This window comes from Myotis brandtii, unplaced genomic scaffold (assembly GCF_000412655.1).
Source record: "Myotis brandtii unplaced genomic scaffold, ASM41265v1 scaffold350, whole genome shotgun sequence".
NCBI lineage: Eukaryota > Metazoa > Chordata > Mammalia > Chiroptera > Vespertilionidae > Myotis > Myotis brandtii.
The window spans coordinates 495,282-505,368 of NW_005363468.1; the positions used below are offsets into that span (position 1 = coordinate 495,282).

General features: G+C 39.6%; 1 protein-coding gene across 7 annotated transcripts in view; it reads right to left on the reverse strand.

The window, feature by feature from the left end:
• SCEL (sciellin) overlaps positions 1–10,087 on the reverse strand; it is a 117,350-nt gene that overhangs the window by 99,469 nt on the left and 7,794 nt on the right. The window lies entirely within an intron of this gene.

The window sequence follows — 10,087 nt, forward strand, 5'->3', positions numbered from 1 at the left end:
TGATAATGAAAAAAATTTAAAATATATAAATATGCATTCAATGTCTATGATATGCCAGGCACTGAGCCAGTATTTGGGGGCAAAAGATGAGTTAGATAAGTGGCTAGCCAGGCCAATAAAATGAGACGTGGAACTGACAGCACGTTATGCAGAGTGTCCCAAGGAAGGCGCATGGCTCCTCTGAGGGAGCCAAGGTGAACCCAGGCAACTGAAGTGTGATGAGGAAGGAAGCAGCCAGGGGCATGGCAATCACAGAGCTGGGAACACTGATCATTTAGGTAACCACTGCTTGGGGAAGCCCCAAGTTTCTCAGCTATGACCAACCACCACTTCTAAGCTGTTAAGGGGTTAAGGCAAACCACAGTCCCAGTTTGCCTGGAATTGATTGGGTTTCCAGGCCTATATTAGGCACTTTTTTGTGTGTGTGTGAGCCTCTTCCTTTTTAAAAAAAAAATTTTTTTTCTGTAACATACATTTTTAAATTTCAACTGATAACATACAAGACATATCAGGTTTTTAGAGATTTCCTTTACACATATACACATACACACATACACTTAAAATTATATTTATGACTATGTTAGTATAAAGATGAATAATTCATGCTGGCTACACTATTATATATTCATTATTATTATTATATTTATTTACTTTTTCTTCTGCTGATAAAAGGAATAAAAATTAGAAGCTTTTTGCGGGCCCCTAAAAAAATCACGGGCCCTAGGTACTGCCTTTTCTGTTTCATGGATAAGTCCGCTCTGGGTTTCCGCTAACGTGAGACTTTCCATTTTAAAACTAGAAAATTCTTGGGCAGCCAGAGACATCTGCTCGCCCCGGGTGCGGTGTTCTGCTTTTTGGAAAGTTCATCCAACTGGGCAGGGAATGCAATGCTGGAGGGGCATCAGCTCTCAGGGCAGAAGCACACCCCAGGCCCAGCTTTATCACATCCAAGTTCTGCAAATGAACCACTTTCTCTCCCTCGAAGATGGGGCTAATGACACCAGCCATCAACTACATGAGGTGGTTGTGATGAGCCAATGAGTAATGCACACAAAAAGCACTTTGCAACATCGGACAGACTGTCAAACTACAGCAGGAAGGCCGGGGAGGGTTGGCGGGGGAAGTAAGAGGTCAACTGAAGGACTTGTATGCATGCATAAAAGCATAACCAAGGGACACAAGACACTGGGGGGTAGGGGAGGCTGGGGGAAAGGTTAAGGGGAGAAAAAAAAGGACACATATGTACACTCTTTGTAATACTTTAAGCAATAAAACAAAATTTTTTTAAAAAAGCACTTTGTTAAACAATAAATGCTATTGGTACTATTATCAGACAGCCATTTATAGGTATAACTTGGAGTGCCTGGTTATACCCATCTTTTTATATTCCCAGAGCAGGTGCTCTCTAGGTGCTGTTGTGGGCCGAACCGTGACTCCTGAAGATCCATATGTTGAAGCCCTAACTCTCATACCTCAGGATGTGAATGTATTTGGAGATAGTGTCTTTAAACGTTAAATGAGGCCATGAGGATAGGCCCTAATCCAATCTGGTTGGTATCCTTATAAGAGGAGGAAATTTGGACACACAAAGAGATACAAGAGATGTGTGTGCACAAAGAAAGGGCCATACAAGGACATAGAGAAACGGTGACCATCTGTAAACAAAGGAAAAAGGTCTCACAAGAAACAAAACCTGACAACAAAACCTTGACCTTGGACTTCTAGTCTCTAAAACGGTGAGACTACAAATTTCTGTGGTTTAAGTTCCCCGGACTGTGTTATTTTGTTGTGGCAGCCCCAGCAAACTAATAAAGTTCTTCTGGGGAAAGTGATTAAAACATTTCTCAGTACTAAGTCATTCCAAGAGCTTTGGACCACACTATCTCTGACCTGAGCCCTTGTGTCTTCAATGTCCTACCGCACAGGGCAATTGCTAATAATGTAAATACCTATTAGCTGAACACCTACTTTGAACAGGTTACCTCAGAGGCATTGTCTCTCATCCTCGAATAAAGTCTGCAAGATAGTTATTATTACCTTCATCTCCCAGATAAGACAACCCAAGCTCAGGGAGAGTAGGTACCTAACATGCCGAAGGTGATAAGAAGCAGAATCTAGTTTCTAAACCAAAGCCAAGTCCTTATTCAGCAACCAGAAATAATGCTCATCACGAATCTTTGCAAGTCCAGACAGGTGCCCTGGCATTAGAGTGAGAGAAGGAAGGTAGACAGCAGGGGCCTGCCTGACTCTTGGCATCTCTCTCTGTGGAAGTCCCATGACTTCTGCTTCCAGTGCCCAGCAGCACGAGACCCAGAGCAGCCTCTCAAGGAATCACTGCAGAGGACAAACCCTCACAGAGCAGCCTTCTCTGTGTTCTCCCTGATATTCTCTTGGCATATGTCCACGCAAACACTTGTACACAAATGGGCATAGCAGCAGCATTTAAAACAGCCAAAAACTGAAAACAGCCCAAATGCTCATCAAGGAATGAATGGATACATAAATGTGGTATACCCATACAATGGACTATTACTGGGCAATAAAGAGGAAGGATGTACTGATACATGTTACAATACGGATGTAGCTTGAAACATGTTAAGTGATGAAAGAAGCCAGGCATTAAACTATGACATCTGTATGATTCTATATGGATGTTATTTTTAGATTTTCCTTGATATACCATCTCAATTCTCCCTTTAGGCTCTGCTAGGTAAGGAGGAAAGTTCAGACAATACTAATACTTTCGATGACTTTATAGTTATTTACATTTTATCTCTTTGAGTTTCCAGAACAGTGTTTTAAGTGTGACATAATCCCTATTTTGCAGATACAGAAGCTTGAGTAGCTGATGACTGGCCAAGCTGGGACTCAACCTAAAATTCTGTAGCTCGAGATGCATCATCTTTCCTCTATGCCAGGGACTCCAGATTGTCAGCACTTCCTGCAGAGAGCTGTCTAGAGAAAAGCAGGTATCTCCTCTTCACATTCAGGGCCTGCTCTAGTCAGATCCAACATCCTACAAGAGGGTCTGGTATTTCCCTGCCTTTGGTAGCTAGGCATTCTCCAGAAGTCCTAGCTAAAAGGAATCAAATGAGATAAGGCTTCCAAACAAAATCGTGGCTGTTAACCTCCTTCTCCCTGCCAGTTACTAGCCTTGGGTATCCTATAAACACCTCACTAACTCCACCCAAGTCCTTAATGTATTTTCTTGGAAGAGTTTCCAACAAACCCACTTGCTTTCCCCATTTTATCTTGTTGCCTCTTCCATGAAAGTGCCTTGGCATTTTGACTTAACCCTTCCCTTCTCAGGAACTAGGATGCCCTGCGAAAGGTAGGAGCAGCCTCCATGGGACCATGGATTAACCACCAGGACTACAGTCACACACTAACAATGGCAGAGCGGGAAATTAGAAGGAGTCTGGTTCCTTGACAGTATCTTAGAGCTGCCACAATAGCCCTGGATTATCTCTCTTTCTCTGAACTTCTTGCAAGAGAAAAATAAAGCTGTTCAGGAGATTGTATTTCTATATTTCAGTTACTTAAGCCTAATAATGTTCTTTCTACCTGTTATGAGGCCATTGTGGAGCAAATAAAAGGTCTAAAAGCCCATGATGATCTACAAAACATAAGATATTAGTGACTCTTTTATTAGTAAAACTAGAGGCCTGGTGCACAAATTTCATGCACAGGAGGGGGGTCCCTCAGCCCAGCCTGCACCCTCTCCAATCCGGGACATCCCTCTCGCAATCTGGGACCTCTGGCTCCTAACCGCTCACCTGCCTGCCTGCCTGATCGCCCCTAACCACCCTCCCCTGCTGGCCTGATCACCCCTAACCACCTCTGCCTTGGCCCCTGTGGCTTTATCCAGAAGGAGGACCTGACACCCGGAAGATGTCAGGTAGACCTGGTCTAATTAGCATGTTACCCTTTTATTAGTCTAATTAGCATATTACCCTTTTATTAGTATAGATATTATCCCTAACAATATGTTTATTTGTTTGATGCTCCCATTAAGGTTCACTTGTTGAGTATCTACCATGTGTTTCAGATTGTGCCACATTATATATTTAATTATTCCAGATGAGTATTATTATAGTTAATTATAGGACCCAAAATTTCGAAAAGTTAAAAACCTGCCCAAGGTCATAGAGTAAGTGGCAGAACCAGGAGCTGTGACTGTAGCTCCACGGGCTCTTTTCAGGACACACATTATATGTCGCTCAAAGTATCGTGTGATATGCTCAATACCAAACACTCAGGGAAATGTCCTGGAGTTCCAAAAGATGAAAGATAATGGGAGATCTAGGAATATATCCCAAGAAACTAGAAACACCAGACAGGACATATGCACCTCTATGTTCATAGCAGCACAATTTACAATAGCTAAGATTTGGAAACACCTTAAGTGCCCATCAGCAGATGAGCGGATTAGAAAACTGTGGTACATCTACACAATGGAATACTATGCTGCTGTAAAAAGGAAGGAACTCAAGGGGCAGGGAGGGGGGGGGGACACATATGTAATACCTCAATCAATAAAGAACATTTTTTAAAAAAGAAAAATAATGGGAGAGTAGCTGGAAGGAACAGCAGTAATGAATGACTGCTCCATCAACCCTGGACAGGTTTAGCCTCAAGCCTTACCCCTCCCATGACCACACTGAAGCCATGAGTAGCCTGGCCCTAATCATTCCCTGGACCTATCTCCCCATTAGATAGCTGGATAACATTTTATACTCTTTCCTAGGCCCATGCTATTCATTTACAGAAGGTAAATGAGAAAGGAAACTAATGTATTCAATGTTTAAGGTTATAATAGTTTGATAAGTATACAGTAATTTTAATGCAAATGTCCAATATTGTGAGGAAATAATGTTTCTCATCAAATCTATGTGTATTTTCCTACATCTCCTGCATGTCCTCCTTCAGCCCCACCTGCTCTGCTTCTTTTTCCCCCTTAAAACCCATTGGCCATTTCACCCTAACCATCTCATGTCAACCCACTGGGTAGGTTTTAGAGACTCTAATCTGAAACTGTTAAAGTACAAGCCTCTATTTCATCACCTTCTAATTGCACAGAAGTTTTACTGCAGTGGAACTCCTTTCATCTTGTCCAGAATATATAGCAATATTTTATACATGAATATTTCTTGTTATTAAAATATGTCTCTGTGAATAATGCCCTTGTTAAAATAACCTTTTATAGCGTGCATTAGAGATTACAACCCTCTCAAATTGGTAGTATAAAAAATATATGCAACACAATATTAATTGTATATTGTTCTTTAAAGGAATTATTTATGTAGGGACTGAGGTTATCCTGAGTTTCAAATCTACTCAACACTCTTTTAGTCTCTATTCAGCCAGCTGTACTCATATCTAAGTGCCATCATTCATTCTAATTAAGTTTTTAACTTCTCACTTTCTTAAGAAAGATGAAACTCCAATCTTGGCTCCTCTAAAAGCTGTTACCAGTACATATGACTAACAACGGCAGACACCAGCAACTGTATTTTAAATCTGGAATATTATGGGGAAAAATGTGTGAAAGCTGTGTGTCTATTATGCTGAGAACTACAAAAACCTTTTCCTGAGTTTAAAGCACTGAATACACAAGCTGGAAACTCTTATATGAAATCATGACGTCACAGTTAATTAGGATAGAGGGGAAAAGAAACTTTTCAACTTCTGGCCCACTACCTACAGCTTCTGCCCAAAGACATCTGTCTTTAGGTTTAAATGAAATCACTCATCTGAAATTCTCAATCACAAAACTAATAAACTTTCTTAGTGCTCTCTGGATGTATTTGAAGCTATCAAGCATCTCATTTCTTAAATTGCCTTCTTTTCAGCTTTTCTTTATCTCCTTATGATCTTTCTCAATTTATAGCACTTCCTTGGGACCACTTAGAACCATCAATCTGCTATTCCCATAGCCTGATTCCAGCCTCATCTCCTCCTGTCCCAACTCCAAGAATTCCCCAGGCCATCTCCCAACTAAGTTACAATCTTATTCTTCATCTTTTGGGTCCTCTTGACAAAAAGACTTTGTAGATTTCACTCTTCCCTTCCCACCCAAGAACAAAATGCCTCCTGACTTGCCTTATAATAATAACTTCACCATTCCCTGTTAACTTTCTCTTTTAAGAAAGATTATATGGGCAAAGAAACTGAAATTGGGTGGGGCAAAAAGAAAAGAGAATAGGAAAAGGAAGACAGAAAAGGAAAAACTGTGCAACAAAAATAAGTGAACAAAATAGAGAATAAGAGAGGACCAAAAAACAAGACAACAAAAAGCATAAAAAAAGAATTCCATTCTGATGGCTGATATTTTGGATCATGTAATAGTTTTAGTTATTTGAGCCAAATTTTATATGTATTATTTCATTTAAGACTCACACAGTGCTTTAAGGGTACCACTATTATTACTCTCATTGTATACTTATGTGAAACTTTATGACCAATAATTTCAATGAAGTCAGAGTCCTTTTGAAGAAGGCTAGGGAAGGAGTTGGAAGTGGGTGAAACTAGTTCTTTCTGGAAAGAGGTTTTAGGATGAGTAGTTTGCCTGAGGTTACATAGCTTATGCACCATTAGGATTCCAACTCAAATCAGCCTAACACCAAAGTTCCTGTTCCAAAGGCCCAGGAAGCAAAAAGGGGCCAACAGGTACAAAGTTACCAGACTAAAAGACAGGGTGAGAAGAATATTTCCTTTATCGCAGACATCCGTGATGGACCTCCAGCAAGAGTAAGACTTGGAGCAGACTTTCTTTGATCATTTCACCAAAGTCTCATGAGTTCAGCACAGGGTGATAACTGAATATTTTAACTGTTCCAAGCATTTCCAAGCAATTTATCAAGCTTCTAATATACTTATGTAAGTTGATACCTCAATGGAAAAGACCAAATATAAATAGTTACCTAGGGGAAATCTTTATAGTGATGGAAAGTATTAAAAAGCTAACATAGAATAAGAAATACAGCTAAAATGTCCAGAAAATGGCATATGTACCCACCCTGGTGGTATTTACCTGTGTGCATGAAAAAGTTTTGAGGGTTTCATGACCCAATAATGGTTCTATACCCACTATATTTAAATCTCAGAAATCACTGGTAATAGGAAAAACTCCCTGGGAACTTGAAAAGCACAAATTTTATTAAATCATTTTCAATAGAAGAATAAGTGGGGCCCAATAATCACCAACCAATAAACAGAAGCATTGTCTTCTAGAAGGCAAATAAAACCATCAAACAACTAATTATCACCTAGAAGAACATGAAACATTATGTAAGGAGAAAACAAACAGAGCTTCATGAAGCATAAATGTCAACAAGCCCATTTAAATTAATGGGCTGTTTATTCTAAATATGCAGTGTAGCAGGAAACCAATCTTATCAGGTTGGTAGACTGATTTAGCCTGCTGCAATGGTTGTAAGTTGGCTATTTCTCAGACAGGGCCTCGCAGTCTGATTTTAACATTGGGAAACTTGCTTACTGATGGTGAAACAGTTCAGAATGTAGCACAGATAAAATCTTTTAGCTAGTCAGAGATCTATATGCTACCAGTTTTCTGAGTCTGATAACCACCAACCATAAAATTTTCTTACTGTTGGTTTTTATTTTTAATGTAAGACTCTCACCCACCCTTGTTTCTGCCACCTATCTTTTCTGCAGATGATAACATCAAGTATTAGCATAAAGTGTCCTACCCTCTGGGACAGTTAGCTGTTTTATTTTACAAAAACACTGGGTTAATATTTATTAATAAGAATGCTAGCTAATAAAAATGACCTATCACCTGAGCCCCTCATAGGTTATTGTCAGTTCTAATTGAAAATATTTGTTAAATGAGTGCAAATCCAAATTTTGACCACAAACTAGGGCCAAAACCCCGTTAGTTGCCTTAAATACTTCATCATATTTCATATTCACAACAGCTCTATCATGTGGTCATTCTTTATCCCAACTTCAGATATAATCTTTCTCAGAATATTAGTAATACATGCTTATTACAGAGAATATGGAAAATGTAAGAAAACACAATGAAAAAAATCAGGCACCTTTCATCAGTCATTGTTTTTTTTGGTTGGTTTTTTTTGTTTTGTCTTGTTTTGTTGTTGTTGTTGTTTTGCCTATTAGATCCTACAGGTACACATTTTTCAGTGACACTTAAAAATAATTAAAGAGCCCTGACTGGTTTGGCTCAGTGGATAGAGCGTCAGACTGCAGACTGAAGGGTCTCAGGTTCCATTCCAGTCAAGGGCATGTACCTTGGTTGCGGGCACATCCCCAGTAGTGGGTGTGCAGGAGGCAGCTGATCAATGTTTCTAACTCTCTATCCCTCTCCCTTCCTCTCTGTATTTCATCTTATGGGCCTATTTATCAGGATAATGTAATTTCTCTATTTTTGCAATAAAATCATACAAAAGTCATTGAACACACCTCTAATTATTTTCTTTGAATGGATCCTTAAGTGTGTAAGTATTTGCCAAGGGGTATAACTTTTAAAATGTTCTTCATTCCTATTGTCAAATTTCTTTCCATAAACCTTATAATAATTTATAATCCATTAGCAACATATGAGAGTCCATATAATTGCCAGCATTTAGAATGATCATTTATTAATCTCTTTAATAGTTTAAAAGATGTAAGTGTTATCATTTTGCTTCAGTTGCACATTTTCTAATTTTATTGGTTACTTCTTATTTTGTAAATTATCCATTGGTTCTTATTATAGATTTCTTATTACTTTTTATTTTCTTTATTTATCAGAAATATCCATGTTTTCCCAGTTTCTCACTAAGCTTCTAATTGTGATATTTTTATCAGCAGCTTTCTGTTTTTCATTCTATATCTTTCCCCTATTAACTCTTCCACTCATTAAAAATCCCTGTAGCCCATCCATGATCCTTCTCTCTGACCTCAAAATCCAAGCAATCACCAAGTCTACAACTCTACTTCTACATACTATTGATTGCATTTCTTTTTATTTCAAGATACCAATGGTGCTCTATTTCCATCAGGGTAAAATCCAAGTTGCTAATAAGGCTCACCAGTCCATACTCTCCAGCCTCATTTCTCCCCAGTCCCCTCCCCTCATTCAATTCTAACTTCATTCAGCTACAGTGAGTCATTCCAGTTCCTTGAGGGCTTCATCCTTTTTATCACCTTTAAGCTATTGTGCTCACTCTATGCCTTGTGCCTAAAACATTCTTATTTCTGAGTTTTCTTCACTACTTAATTTCTTTTCAGGAAAGACTTCTATTTGAAGTCATGTATTAAATATCCTCCTGGAAACATGCAGTGACACCATCCCAACCTGCCCCACTACTTTCCCAGGCTGAGTACTCAAAGAGTAAAGGATACTTCTCTATAACATTACCATACAAACTGCCTGTCTGTGTGGCTAAATATTCTTCCCCAACCACCATCCCCACACACTTTAAGTCTTGACATCATAACCAAGATCATGTTCCCCACAGCTGTATTTCTAAAGCTTATTACAGCATCTAGCACATAATCAATTATCCTATCTAATAATAGACAAACATGGTAATTGACCGTACCTTCACTACGCCTCCCATTGGCTAATCAGCATGATATGCAAATTAACTGCCAACAAAGATTACGGCTAATTTGCATACTGCAGGCAGGGCGGGACTGAGTGTGAGCCGCCATCCAAGACCCGTGTGCGACCCCAGAAGCCGCCTGCCTGCTGCCCGTGATCAGATCTGATCCCGGGTCGCAGGCGGGCCCCAGAAGCCCCAGAAGCCGCCTGATATGGTAGTAACTCTATCAGTAAGCACTCTGAAAGTCAGTGGCATAAATGCACCAATTAAAAGACAGATTATGAGGGTGAATCAAAAACAAAACCCACTTTAAATATAAAGACACATATAAATTAAAAGTAAATGAATTAAGCTGCAGCCTGTTTTGCTCAGTGGATAGAGCATTAGCCCTTGAACTGAATGGTCTGAGGTTAGGTTCCAGTCAAGGGCATGTACCTCGTTGCTGGCTTGATCCCCAGTCCCTATCAGAGCATGTGCAGGATGCAACCAATCAATGTGTCTCTCCCTTTCCCTTC